Here is a 13,839-nt window from a genome sequence, read left to right as displayed (position 1 = left end):
TCTCATTTAGAAGGCCCTGTAATGTTCTGGGACTTGGTGCAATCAGACAATGTCATCTATGCAGAGGAGCATCTGCAGGACCTACCATCAATTGTAAAATGTTCTTTTATTTGGCAGCCATGCAGGACAGCCTCCTCAATGGAGACAAACACCTTTGGCAATCATGTTTCACTCTGTTTTATTCCTCTCTTGATGTTAATAATCAGATGGGTCATTGAACAAAGTCATTTTTGCCATCATATACATCAAGGAATCTTGAACTGGTTCACATTAGCATGGGAGAAATCTCGCTTCTGGAAAATCTTTAAGATGGATTTTTCTTCCATCAAACCAAATGATTTTTGTAGTCTGCAAACAGCAAACACCAGAGGACCTTGTAATTCAGCACATGACCTTAAAAATGGAAGATCCTTACAGGTCAATGGAAAGAGTCCTGTATGTGGAGACTCAGACTCAAACACTTGGCCCTCTGTGTGATTTTGGGAAAGATGCAACGCCTTGTGGATCTCAGCTTCCTCTTCTGTAAAATAAAATGATTTCCAAAGCCCCACATTCCCATGAGTAGGAGGACTGATTGGAAATCTGCATATACTGGATCACCAAGTCCAAGGGCAGATTTTCTTAGCTTGTTGTTGAGCCCTTTCTGCCTCCTTCTGTGGCCAAAGATCTGAGACTCGAGAACCCTCTCTGTTCCTGACATTTAGTCATCCTCTTGTCCCTGACTCATTTCCCCTTACAGTTATTCTCTCATTTCTCAGTCTCTGTGTGTTTCAAGTTGGGCCTTCCCTTGGTATGAGCCAAAACACAATAATAAGCCGATTGTTTGTTGACTGACTAACTGCTCCCTCCCAAGCATCCTATTTCTACTTTGAAATAGCTCTAATCATTGGGAAATATTTTCTTACACCAAAGGAAAATTTGCCTCTTTGTTCCTAGTTCTATCATTTGGGGTCAAGCACAGAGACCACGCCCTTGATAAGTCTTCTCCAAAATAAACATCCCCACTATTTTCAACATTCCCATCTTTTCTTTGACTGTTCAAAAAATAGCCTTGACAGATGACCTACAAGAATAGCTGGTATTTATAAAAGACTTCAAAATTTACAGAACAGTCTATATATAAACATACACAGAGAATAATATATATTATATATACATGCATATTTACATATGTGTGCATGTGTATGTTCTGTAAACATATAGTGTTTTATAAACTTACATATTATAGATAATATATTAATTTTATTATTATATTATAGATTATATATTAATAAATATATAGATATAATATATAAAATTACCTCACATGCACATATGTACCTATAAATGTATATATAATGCATGTTTGTATAAATACATATGTATGAATACTATGTTTGTATATATAATGTAGGTTTTATAAACCTATTTATGCAATATATATATAGTATTCTGTAAACTTTGATTAAATATAATATATAATTATTACATATTTAAATTCATTCTATATATACCTATGTATATGTGGATAAATCTGTATGTGTATACATATATAGTGTTCTGTAAACTTTGATTATATATAAAATTGCTTTGCATGTATATATGTGTATATAATATATAGGTTTATAATACATATAGCTATGTTTGTACATATACATGTGTATATACATAGATGAGCATATATATGTTCTATAATCCTATTTATATATAAATAGTGAATTGTATAAACTTTGATTATATAAAAATATAAAATTGTTTTACATGTATATGTGAATATATTTGTAAATATAATACATATAGCTATGTCTGTATATGCACATGTATGTATGTATTTGTATATTTATGGGGTTCTGTAAAACCTATTTATACATATACATAGTGTTCTGTAAACTTTGACTATATATAATATGTAGTTACTTTATATGTATGGGATATAATGTATATCTATTTATATATATATATATACATGTATGTGTATGTATATATGTATGTATATATGTAGAGAAAGAGTAATTTAGAGGTGGAGAGGCTAGAGAATTTGCCTCAGAGTCCAACAGACCTGGGATCATGTTCTTCCTTTGACTGGTACTTGCTGGGTTATCCTGGGCAAGTTACTGGTCAGCTCATTGCCCCTAGATGACCCTGTAAGACTATAGAGGAAGTGCCAATTTGCATTGGTAAGAGAATACTACCATAGTGGGAGCTTCCTAACATCAGTGAAATCATAGATCTAGTCTAGAAATTAAATCCTCACAATCATAGGGGGGAAAAAAGCATCTCAGGTCTTGTTAGGATAATTTTACAGATGAGGGAACTGAGGCTTGGACAGGTTACCCAACTCACCCCTGGAATCTACTAGTCATTGTCAGCAGCAGGATTCAAGGGCCAAAGCCAATGTTCTTTCCACTGTATCGCTCATCTCTCATGCAGGAGACCCTTTCTGAGGCTCCAATTTAGCACCTTCAGATTATGAGACTGATCCCCTGCCAACTGTGCTAAGAAAAGTTTCTGGGGCCCACCAAGTATAGGTGGGTTAGAAAAAACCAGATTTTTGGGTGGCAGTGGTAGTGGTCGTGGGCGCCATCCTGAGATTATACATCTGCTGGAAATAGTTCACATTTGCATATTGCAGGGGCTGGCCCCCTCTCAGAACCAGCTGCCAAGCCTGATTAACTCCCTCCCTTTCTTCCTCCCTCCCTGAAGTTGGGGTGGAGCTCTCCTTCCCAAAGTGTTTCAGTGGTGGTGGGGTGAGAGGTGGGGGAGGGAGATTGTGAAAGAGATTTGAAAAAAATAAATAAACTTAGCATCAATAAACATAGATATCCAAATACTGTCAAGGACAAAAATGACAGCAAAAAATTATACATAAAGCCAGCAACTCCCAAAATTATTTATAGTTTGGTGTATTTCTTAAATATGTCAAAATTTTAGTGAAGGACAGTGGAATGATCAATAGAGAACAGGAGCAGGAGATGAGGCTGGGATAGTTAGTTAGGGCCATGTTAGAATGACAGCTGAGTAGTACAGTAGCTGGAAAGCTAAGCTGGCTATCAGGAAGATCTGAGTTCAAATCCAGTCTCAGATACTTACTAGCTATGTAAACTTGGACAAGTCACACTATCCGCCAGTTTCAGTTTCCTCAACTGTAAAAGAAGAATAATTGTAATAACAAAAGCACCTGTTTCCCGGTGTGTTGTAAGCACCAAATGAGATGATAAATGTAAAATGATTTGCATAGTGCCTGGAATCTGGTGGGTACTGGTAAATATTAGGGAAGAGCTTTGATGGCCACACTAAGCAGTTTGGTCTTTTTTCCTGCAGATAACAGGAATTCATTCAAAGGAGTATGATCAGAATTTTGTGTTTAGAAGATGACTGATGGAATGGATAGGGAATGACTAGAAAAAAGGAGTCCAATTAGGAGGTTCGAACCCCAATTCAGGGTCTGGACTAGGCTGGGGATTGTGAGAGAGGAGAGGAAGAAAAGGATGGGAGAGACCAGCATGATAAACAGGTGGGGGGAGCCCCTGGATTAGAAGTCATGAAATCTCAGTCCTGACTCTTTCTGTGTGACCTTGAGAGAGAAGACTACAGTCCTTTTGGAGCCTTAACTTCACATCTCTAAAATAAGGGGCTTAAACCAGAGTATCCTTAAGGGCTTTCCTACTATTAACACCCTAAGATTGTGGATATTTAGGAACTAGAAATAATAGGAGTTGGTAACTGAGTGGATGTGATAAGTAAGTGAGAATAATAGAAATAACAAACTAAATATAACTTTTAGAAATAATTAAAAATAACTTTGAAGTTTACACTTGGATAATTAGTTCATGTGGATAGATTACTATCCTTGTACACATCTTATATTATCTCTCTTCTGTTTCTTTGCTCACATTATTCCCTAGGTCCCACACCATTCGCTTCCATATGTCCAAATCTCTGGAGACCCAGAGTCCAAAGTGCCAGAAACAACTGAATTCAATTAGATTTGATTAAACAAACATGTATTAAGTACCACTGTGTTCCAGGCACTGTCCTTAGCACTGGGGGTATCAAGCAAAATTAAACAATCCCTGACTTCAGTTTACATTCTACTTGGAGGAGGGAAAACAAGTATTTAAAGAAATAAATAGTATATGTGTGTTTATATATGTGTGTAAATGTACATATATATGTATATAAATTAAATATATATATATACACACAAACAGGTATTTATTGAGCACCTACCATGTGTTAGGACTGTGCTAAGTTGTGGGGATATAAATACAACGAATGAAAGAATTCTTACTTATGAGGAGCTTACATTCTAACTAGCTGGAAGTTTAGGAAGTTTAGGGATTATGGAAAGGAGCCATAGGGCAACAGATTGTCCGGCCCTTGCAAAGAGTAAACGTAATGTTAATTCAATTATTTATTCCTGAAAAAGAGTTTGGAAAGTGAGGCACAGAGAAGAAGGAAGAGAAATATAAAGCACTAACTTCCAAAGTAGGAGGCAGAAGAATCCAGAGTTCAGCATAGTTATAGAGAGGTAAGGCTGAAACAGAAATGTGTAAGGGACATAGTCATACTACGTTTCAGTTCAAATATATTTTTTGGCCAAGTTTTCAGCTCACCACCGTCTCCTTGGGGAAATAATGTTTTGTGTTTTCTTTTTCGTTTAGTTTTTTGTAATAGTTCATGTTTTATGAAATATAAAAAAGAGAATAAAACAACTGTGAAATCAAATGAGGGAGAGATGACTTCCAAGTAAAGAGTGGTAAACCAAGGAAAGCTTCCTAGAAGTGACAATGGTCTGGGATTTGAAGAGTAGATATAGAATTTACTGGGTAGAGATGGGCATTTGGAATGGGGAGAGGAAGGAGAGAGATCAGATGACTCAGGGAGACTTTTAATTCTAGGTCCAACTCTGCCACTTACTTAGTCTAGACTCAGCTTGGACGTAGTCTCTTCCTATCTTCCTATTTGAAAAACAAGGAAATTGAACCAGATGACCCAAGGTTCCTTCTATCCATGACTTCCTCAAGCTCTAAACTTTTAGGTCTAATGATTCCAAGCCTGTGGAAGAAATGGGGTAAGGATTAATGGATTAGAAGGGGGCAGGGAATAAAATCAAAAGAATGCATGGATGGGAAAGTGGAGAAATTTAGCAACCTGAATATAGAGAGCTGGGTATGAGTAGATGAAAGAGAGAGAGTCTGGGGGGCTAGACCAAAGAAAACTGGATACATGTCAAAGAAAGTAGACTCAGAGAAGGGAAAGGAACAAGCATTTATTAAGCACCTACTATGTGCCAGATGTTGTGCTAAGTGCTTTATAAATTTTATCTCGTTTGAGATAATAAGAGGTGAAGGGTCCTCATTCCCTTCCCAGTCCTTCTGTGAGTCTCCAATTTATTTCTCCTCATGCTGTAACTTCCTTTCTGGAAAGAGGAGACCATAGGATGTAGAGTTAGAAAGGACTTTAGAAATCATTATGACCAAATTCCTCATTTTGTTCATGAGTATTTAAGACTAGGTTATCCAGGTGGCAAATAGCAGAGTAAGAATGAAAATACAAAAATGACTAGTAACAACAACCATCCAGATTCTGTGACTCTACATCTATAAGCTGAAGTGGCTAAGTGGTACAATGGCTACATCACTTGGCTTAAGGTAAGAAGGGCCTGAATTCAAATACAGCCTCAGATACTTACTGGCTATATGACCCTTGGCAGGTCACTTAGACTAGATCTGCCTCAGTCTCCTCATCTGTAAAATCGGGACAATAATAGCACCAACTTCTCAGAGTTGGAAAGATCAAAAGAGATAATTATAAACCATTTAGCATAATGCCTGACACTTAGTAAGCATTATAAAAGTGTTAGCTAATATTATAATTAATATCATTATCATTTCATCAAGGCCTAGTAACAAATCAAGAAGAGGTAAATGGGGTCAGATTCTGCCCCACTCTAGTGATCTGTGATTGTGTGATTCTATGAGTATAATATGGGGAGGTGATGTGTGATTTTAAAACCAAATAATCTCAGAAAAAGGAAAAAAAAAATCTTGTAGGCTGGCTCTCTCTCCCTCTCTCTGTGTAGTGGGTGGAATGTAGTCAGGATCTGATTCACCCACTTGTTCAGCAGCAGCCTTGAAGAGCTGGAGAGACCACCCCACACACACCTCCATCCAAAGAACAAAGGCTGCCTCCCCTGACTGGGGTCATTATGTTTTCTCCTGCAAAGAAGACTCAGAGTTTGGGGGGTAAAGGAGCAGAGGATTTCTTTCCAAAGCAATTTCTCCTCCAAAGAACTTCATATACAATAAATTCCTAAAGCAATGAAATGGAAATGGGGCATAGAGGCCTGTGCCTTGTTTTACAGATGAATAAATTGAGGCAGTTAAGTGACATTTGGAAGTAGGGAGACCCACCTTTAAATTCTCCCTTTTACACTTGCTAGTTGTGAGATCCTGTTCAAATCCCTTCATCTCACTGTCAGCCTCAGTTGTACTGAAAAGTGAGGATAAAAATACTACTCACCTTTCAAGGTTGTTATGAGGATCAAATGATCAAACCACAAAGTACTGTATAAATGTGAGCTGCTAAATGACTTGTTCAAGATTACCCAAGGAATAAGTAAATGACAGAGAGGGGGTTTAACCATAGGACATGTAAGTATGATACCCACTGCTCTTTCCACCAGACCAGTCTATGGCCTATGTAAGTAAAAGCTCAGGACGTGATGGACAGTCTCACTAAGGGGCCTGGACTTGGATCAAGACAATTTTAGGAAGTGACCAAGAGTGCAAGTGCGCTGGAAAGAGTTCTTGCAATGGATCTCTAGTACTGCTACTGCTTCCAGTGCAACTGTGTGTGTGTGTGTGTCTTGCAGATATACCCAAACTATTTCTGTTAAGAATCATTTACTATCATTGAGTTGTGAATGATTTTCATGATCCCAATTGAGGTTTTCTTAATAAAGATACTGACGAATTTTGTCATTTCCTTCTTCAACTCATTTTACAGATGAGGAAACTAAGATAAGGTCAAGTGAGTTGACCAGATTTAAACTCATGAATTAAATCTTCCCAATTCTAGGCTCAGTAGTCTATCCATTGTACCACCTAGTTATCCCAACCAAGTTACATCTCCAGAAAAAAATGAGAAGTTTGCTGATGGACTTAAGACCTGGCCAGGTCAGAGGAGGGGCTAAAGGACCTGGAAACATTTTGCCTAGTGGAAAGAAAACTACGGGAGGATATCTGTCTTTCAGTTAAAAAGTAGTCATGATAGGGAATGTACTTGTCCTGATCAATCCCAAAGGGAGGTACTAGGATCAGAAAGGGAGATTTCTGATTAATAGGACAGCTAAGTGTTGCAGTAGATAGAGCCAAGAAGACTCATCTTCCTAAGTTCAAAAATGGCTCCAGACACTCACTAAGCAACCTTAAACAATCCACTTAATCTCATATGCCTCACCTTCCTCATCTGTAAAATGATCTGGAGAAGAAAATGGCAACTCTTTTTGGCGATAAAATTCCACATAGGGTCCTAAAGAGTCAGACCAATCAAAATGACTGAACAACAAATATTAAGAATCCAAATTGCTTTGAAGTGGTGAGCCACTGGAGAGGGAATAGGTTCTTTTCTCTACAAGCCTTCAAGAGGAATTGGATGATCACTAGTCTGGCATAATGTAGTGGGAATTCTTATACAGATATTAATACACTGGATTGGTACCCCCTGACATCCCTTTTATCCTTGAGTTTTCATGATTCTATGATAACTTGAATAATAATGTTGTCTTACTTTTTCTATAGCATTACCAAGGAATGGCTGAGCTGGGACACAAATCCAAGTTTATAGAACTATAGATTTAAAGTTGGATAGGATCTTAGAAATCATTGAGTCTAACCCTCCTATTTCATAGATGAGGAAACTGAGATCCAGAGAGATTAAAAACCTGGCACAAGGACACACTGCTAATAAATGTAGGGTCCAAATTCAAATCCAGATCTTTGTGGTTCCCAAGTCCTAGTGTCCCACCATGTTGTCTCTGTCTCATAATAGAATTAGCAAATGTTTAGAATTAAAGTTGATTTAAGGAAAATATCACCAAAATCAAAGCTGTGGTATTTAAATGGTGAGATAAGCTACCTCTGGAGGTTCTTCCTCACTAAAAGCTTTCAGATGCAGGCTACCAAACTGTTCCTCAGCAGGACTTGAGATTCATAAGTTTTTTCTTTTTCTTTTTAAATTTTTGATAATTATTCCTGTATAATTGGTTTCCTCTGTAATCTTATGTGTTTTATTTTATGCATCTCAAAGCTTTATTTAGAGACTGGATCTAGAGCCTTCACCAAATTGCTCAGTATGTCCAGTATGCAAAAATAAAATGCTAAACCCCAGTATAGCAGGCACTCTTATTCAGACATGAGTTGTGTTAAATAGCCTCTGACATTCCACCCCTCTCTGATAATACGTGCAAGATTCTGTGTTTCAGTGATCAGAACCCAACTCTGTCTACAGTTTCTATAATGTCCATGTCAAAGAAAATAAGGGGGGAAATGGGTGGGAGTGAGTAGTGGTTTGATCTCCCCAGAAGCATAGAGAAAGCATGGGTTGTATTCCCCAGTCTCTGGACTTTTCCCAGTTACAGAGCCTTATCTCGCAGACATGAGTGAAAGATAACAGGACTCCCAAGGCCAGAATGAAGGTGCAAGCCATCTGGTTTCTGTGTCACCAGGGATTGGGTTTCAGGTGAAGGGCTGACTTTTAGTTTCCTCAGTTACAATGGGATGGACTCCACTCCAGTCCTTCCCAAATCATAGGATATTATAATTGGAAGGCCATACAGCTAATAATTGGCAAATTCTCAAACTGAGGTCTTCCAACTCAAATCCCAGGAAAATTTTCCTTAGAAATCAGGAGACATTAGAAGCAGTTCCAGAATGTCAGAAACAATTCTGGGCACTGGATGCTCTGTTCTGAGGTTTAATATTCCACAATCCCTGGCCATGGGGTTAGTCAATAGCTGGATCTGGTTCTGCCAAGCTTGGCAATTTCTGTACTTCCCACTAACATGAAATATATGAGAGGCAATGGAAACCTAAGCTGTTTTCAAGCTGATAACTCTAGGAGGATTCATCTGGGGCCACGAGCCCTTTGCTGATAGGAAATAAACCCTGGAGTCAGGAACTTGTGAATTAACAATATGTTAATTCACTGATGATGGACTTTTTTAATTAAAAAAAAATTGTATCCTTAGCAAGCCTTCAGGCTTCTGAGTGGGTAAAGCATAATTAATTATTTTTTTAAAAAAATAACCAATCTACAGTAGCAATAAAAACAAAATAAAAATTATTAATGTGTTCAAATGTTGTTGTGGTTGGCCCCATTATACTGAGCCATCCTTAAAGCTGGTTGAAGAAGAAAGGGTCCAAACCTAGCAATTAGAAGCCTGGGCTTCAAGTATGACTGCCACTGATGAGAAGTGACCTTAATCAAGTCAATTAATTTTTCTTCTCCAGTCTCAGTTTTCTTAATAATAACAATTATTATAATATAGCACTTATATAACACTTTAAGGTTTAAACATTGGCTTACATCTCATATGATCCTCACAACAATCCTATTTTGATGGTGCTATTCTTATCCCCCTTTTATAGATGAGGAAACTGAAATCACAATGTTAGTAGGATTTAAACTCTGGTCTTCCTGACTCAATCACTCTATCTGGCATCACTTAGTAGAATAATAATGAAATTGTTGGAATGCATAGTCTCTAAGGCCCCCTCCGGTGACATAGTCTGTGATCTCTGAACAAAACATGTTCTAAACATCTCTTTTCACATTCTATTTTTCTAAATCAGTATATTGGAACAAAATCAGGAAATCTGCTTCTAGCCCCATCTCTGCCTCTGACCCTCAGTGTGATCTTGGTCAAAAAAGAAAAGCTGAGATGTAATATATGATCTAATTTAAAGAGCCCTAAAGATCTTAGCAGAGTCCCGAGATAAATATAGGAAGACGTTATTGATCCATCACCCAAGGGGAGGGAGTGCATATTGAGAGCTTTTTTTAATCTTATTTTGTTTTTGCCCACGGCAAAGATAGACTCCTATTGGAGGGAAGAGGGGCACCCCGAGCTGGCCGAATGAAACCAAGTTAATTGGGTTGCATGATTACCAAGCAAATGAAATTGGCCTAATGAACTACACCACTGTGAAGCAGAGAAGGCTGAAAATGGCATTTTCCTGGCAGTCTCTGTCCAAGCTTTCTTCTTCTCCCTACCCCCACTGCCACATATTTATGTTCAATCCTTGAATTTTCCCAATAGTTAAGGCCCTAGTTAGCCCATTTGTAAAATGGGTATAGAGTAGGAATAAGATAAGCTAGTCTCTAAAATCCCTTCCAACTCCAATACTTCAATATTTTGATAATTCAGTGTCACTGTGCTTGTGATTGCTAACCCCGAGAATCTGCCCAGCTTTGTGTTCAAAGCCACTTACAATAATGTTCATGAGCCCCTATCCACTGCATCTCCCCTCTTTTAAAACAATTATGTTAATATTTATCATACAGCCTCATACAATATGAATAAGAACAGTTTAGATAAAATAGAAAGCACTGGGAGAATAGATCACTGGCAAATAATTCCTGTGCCTGTGGCTCCAAGAAAACAATCTCACTTCTCAACAATCTCTCCCTTCCCCTACGGATGGAATCAGCAGTCTGGCTGGTAAATGTTTAACATCTAGGTCTCTGAAGTATGCATGCGAGACTTTCAAGTTCAATATAAGTTAGTCACATTTTCCCCATTACTTCCTTAAGCTTAGACAGTCAATAAAACGTAAATCAAACCCTGATTTATGCTGATTTCTGTGGTGTAAATACTCGCACTGAAAATTTAACAATCAGCTATTTTTGAGTCAATTCAAGCTAGTGTTTGTTAAGAAGCACCCCTTGATGAAAGGTTGTAAATCTAACCATTAACCTAGTGCCTGACTTAGTCCCATCTAGAGTAGGAGGAGGACACCAGGAATTAATCATTTGTCTCTCAGTTACCCCCAGAAAGTGATTTTTCTTGGTGTCTGGGTCTATATTGCCATTCAACTTAAATATTGCTAAGAATTCAGGAATTGACAGCCATGGCTAGCTCTTATAACAGATAAAGCAAAGTTAGCCCAGGGTCTAGAAGACTGAAATTTCATTAAGTCCCAAGTCAGGCATAGTAATAAAATTATTGATACCTCTATGATGATGTAGCACTCCATTCTGGGCTATCACCTACAAATTATACTTGAGATGAACCCCCATGTTCGAGGCATTCTGTGGGTCTGAACCACACAAGCCCCCACAAATGCATTTATCTCCAATAGCTAGCCAGAAGACAAAATTAACTCAGAGGAGAGGCATTTATTGAAATGGTATAATTAGATACATTTTCCTCATTAACTTGAGGTGTATCATTTCACAAATACACAGTATCAGTTGGAAGAGTGGATAGACACTAGTAGACCAAGGCAACTCAAGCCCCCAGTAGTAGTACTATATAGAGAGCTACCGTGTCTTTTCTCTTCTGGTGGTAAACATGTTATCCCCCTTCTTTGTTCCATCTTTGAAGACCACATATCTCTGATGGATCCCTACTACTGTTCTTCCCCTAAGCTCAACCTCATTCAATATCCACCACAAAATTCTAAAGTTATGTGTTAGGGAAGCAAGAAAAATCTACTTTCTATTATTAACTATACAAGGAAGAGAAACAGGGAAAAGATGAAGAGGAATTCTTTCTCAAAAGCTGGGATTTTCCTCCATAACTGGCTCTCATCTCCACTGCTGAAGGCATCTTCCTTCCAGAGTCTGTCTAGAGAGATAACTTGCTTTTTTATGGCAATCAAGGTTAAGTGAGTTGCCACAGCTAGTATTTGAGGTTAGATTTGAACTCAGGTCCTCCTGATCCCAGAGCTAGTGCTCTATTCACTGAGTCATTTAGCTGCCCCTAGCTTGTTTTTTAATGGCCAATTTTTGAGCCAGCCAATGGTTAGCACCTTTAGATGAGAAAACTCTTCAAAATTCTAAGAGCAATGACGCCTTCACACTTATTTATACTTCTTTACAAACAGTGAATGGTCCATTCCCAGGTTTTTTTCTCTTTGTAATCTGTGAATATTGTCCATTCTGGATAGATGTGAGCCAATTCCTTTTTAAGATACAAATAAAATTACTTTAAATCTGCAAGGGGCAAAACCTTGATACTGCCACATGTGTATTGCTTGCCCAATATGCAATCTTTAAATGAGTCAGGTAAGAATTCAATGAATCAGAGGTTCCCTGAACAACCCTCACAATCAAAAAAAACTGAATAACAAGAGAAAATGAAAGCAATGTCTCAAACCACACAAAATGATATTATGTTATAACAAAGAACAAAATTCCTGAAAGGCAGTAACTATATTATTCCTTCTATTACTTTTTTCTTTTCAAACTTCCCTAGTGTCAATTGTAATTTTCATAGACATGTTCCCTGGTCAGAGAAACATGACCACTTATTTGTAGATGTATGTACAATTTCATTAAAGGAGATAGTCCTTCCATTATTGCAGATTGCAACCCATCTCTTCTTTCTATTCCTATGTGATTCTTATTTATAATCTCCTATAAATCCTCCATATTCTAGGGGTCTTCTCCTGGATCTTTTGATACATGTAGCTATTAGTGAAACATGTAAGCTATCTGCTATTGCAATAATTACAATAGTGACTGATATTTATACCATGCCTCAGAATTTACAAATATTACATCATATGTTCCCTTGCTATTACAGATATTTGGGGTCAGCTAGATGGCACAGTGGATAGAGCATCACTGACCCAGACAAGTCATCTAACCTTATTTGCCTCAGTTTCCTCATCTATAAAATGAGCTTGAGAAGGAAATGGAAAACTATTCTAGTATCTTTGCCATGAAAACCCTAAATAAGGTCACAGAAAGTCAGACAGTACTAAAATGATCAAATAGCAATAACAAAGAAAAAAGTGGTAGTTTTTAGTCACACTCAGCCAAGGACTAATATAATAACAATAGAGAGGTCAGCTGTCTTCTCAGAGCATGTATCCAGGATATGAAGGAGAACCAATCCTTCCCCCCCCCAAAAAAATTTATCAAATCCTATGACTACTACTCATTTTTGGAATCTATGTGGGAATAAATGATGCTGGCTGTATCTAGGGGAAATCTAGAAAGCACTACAAAGGATTATAAGAATTTATGTAAGAAATCTTGGATAAGACTTTAAGAACACATTTTTTTTAAATCATATCTGCTGGGGGCAGCTAGATGACCCAGGAGATAGAGCACCAGCCTTGAATTCAGGAGGACCCGAGTTCAAATCTGGTCTCAGACACTTAACACTTCCTAGCTGTATGACCCTGGGCAAGTCACTTAACTCCAGCGGGGGGGAGGGGGGGAAGTCATATCTGCTGATTGAAGGAGAAGACTTTAGAAACTGAAGTTGTTTGTGAAGTGACCCAGTGGTTAAAAGGGTAGTATCTCAGAATAGATTTTGGGAAAATTTAAAATGTTATGGCCTTGAGACTAGGAATGGAGGGCACCTACCAAGGACTGAGAAGAACCAATTTTGCCTTGAATCCTTCAAATCTAATTTAAAAGACTTTAAATTGAAAGGGAACATTGGCAAAGATGACATGGAAGTAATCAATGCTTAAAGACAAGTGCACTAATATTCTGGTGGTACAACTGTGAATTCATCCAACTATTCTGAAAAGCAATTTGAAATTATGTTGCAAAACTACAAAAATCTCCATACCCTTTGATTCAGACATCCTACTGCTAGATAGGTATGTCAAAGAG

This window comes from Sminthopsis crassicaudata, chromosome 1 (genome assembly GCF_048593235.1).
Source record: "Sminthopsis crassicaudata isolate SCR6 chromosome 1, ASM4859323v1, whole genome shotgun sequence".
Taxonomy (NCBI): Eukaryota; Metazoa; Chordata; class Mammalia; order Dasyuromorphia; family Dasyuridae; genus Sminthopsis; species Sminthopsis crassicaudata.
This window is presented reverse-complemented; position numbering follows the sequence as displayed.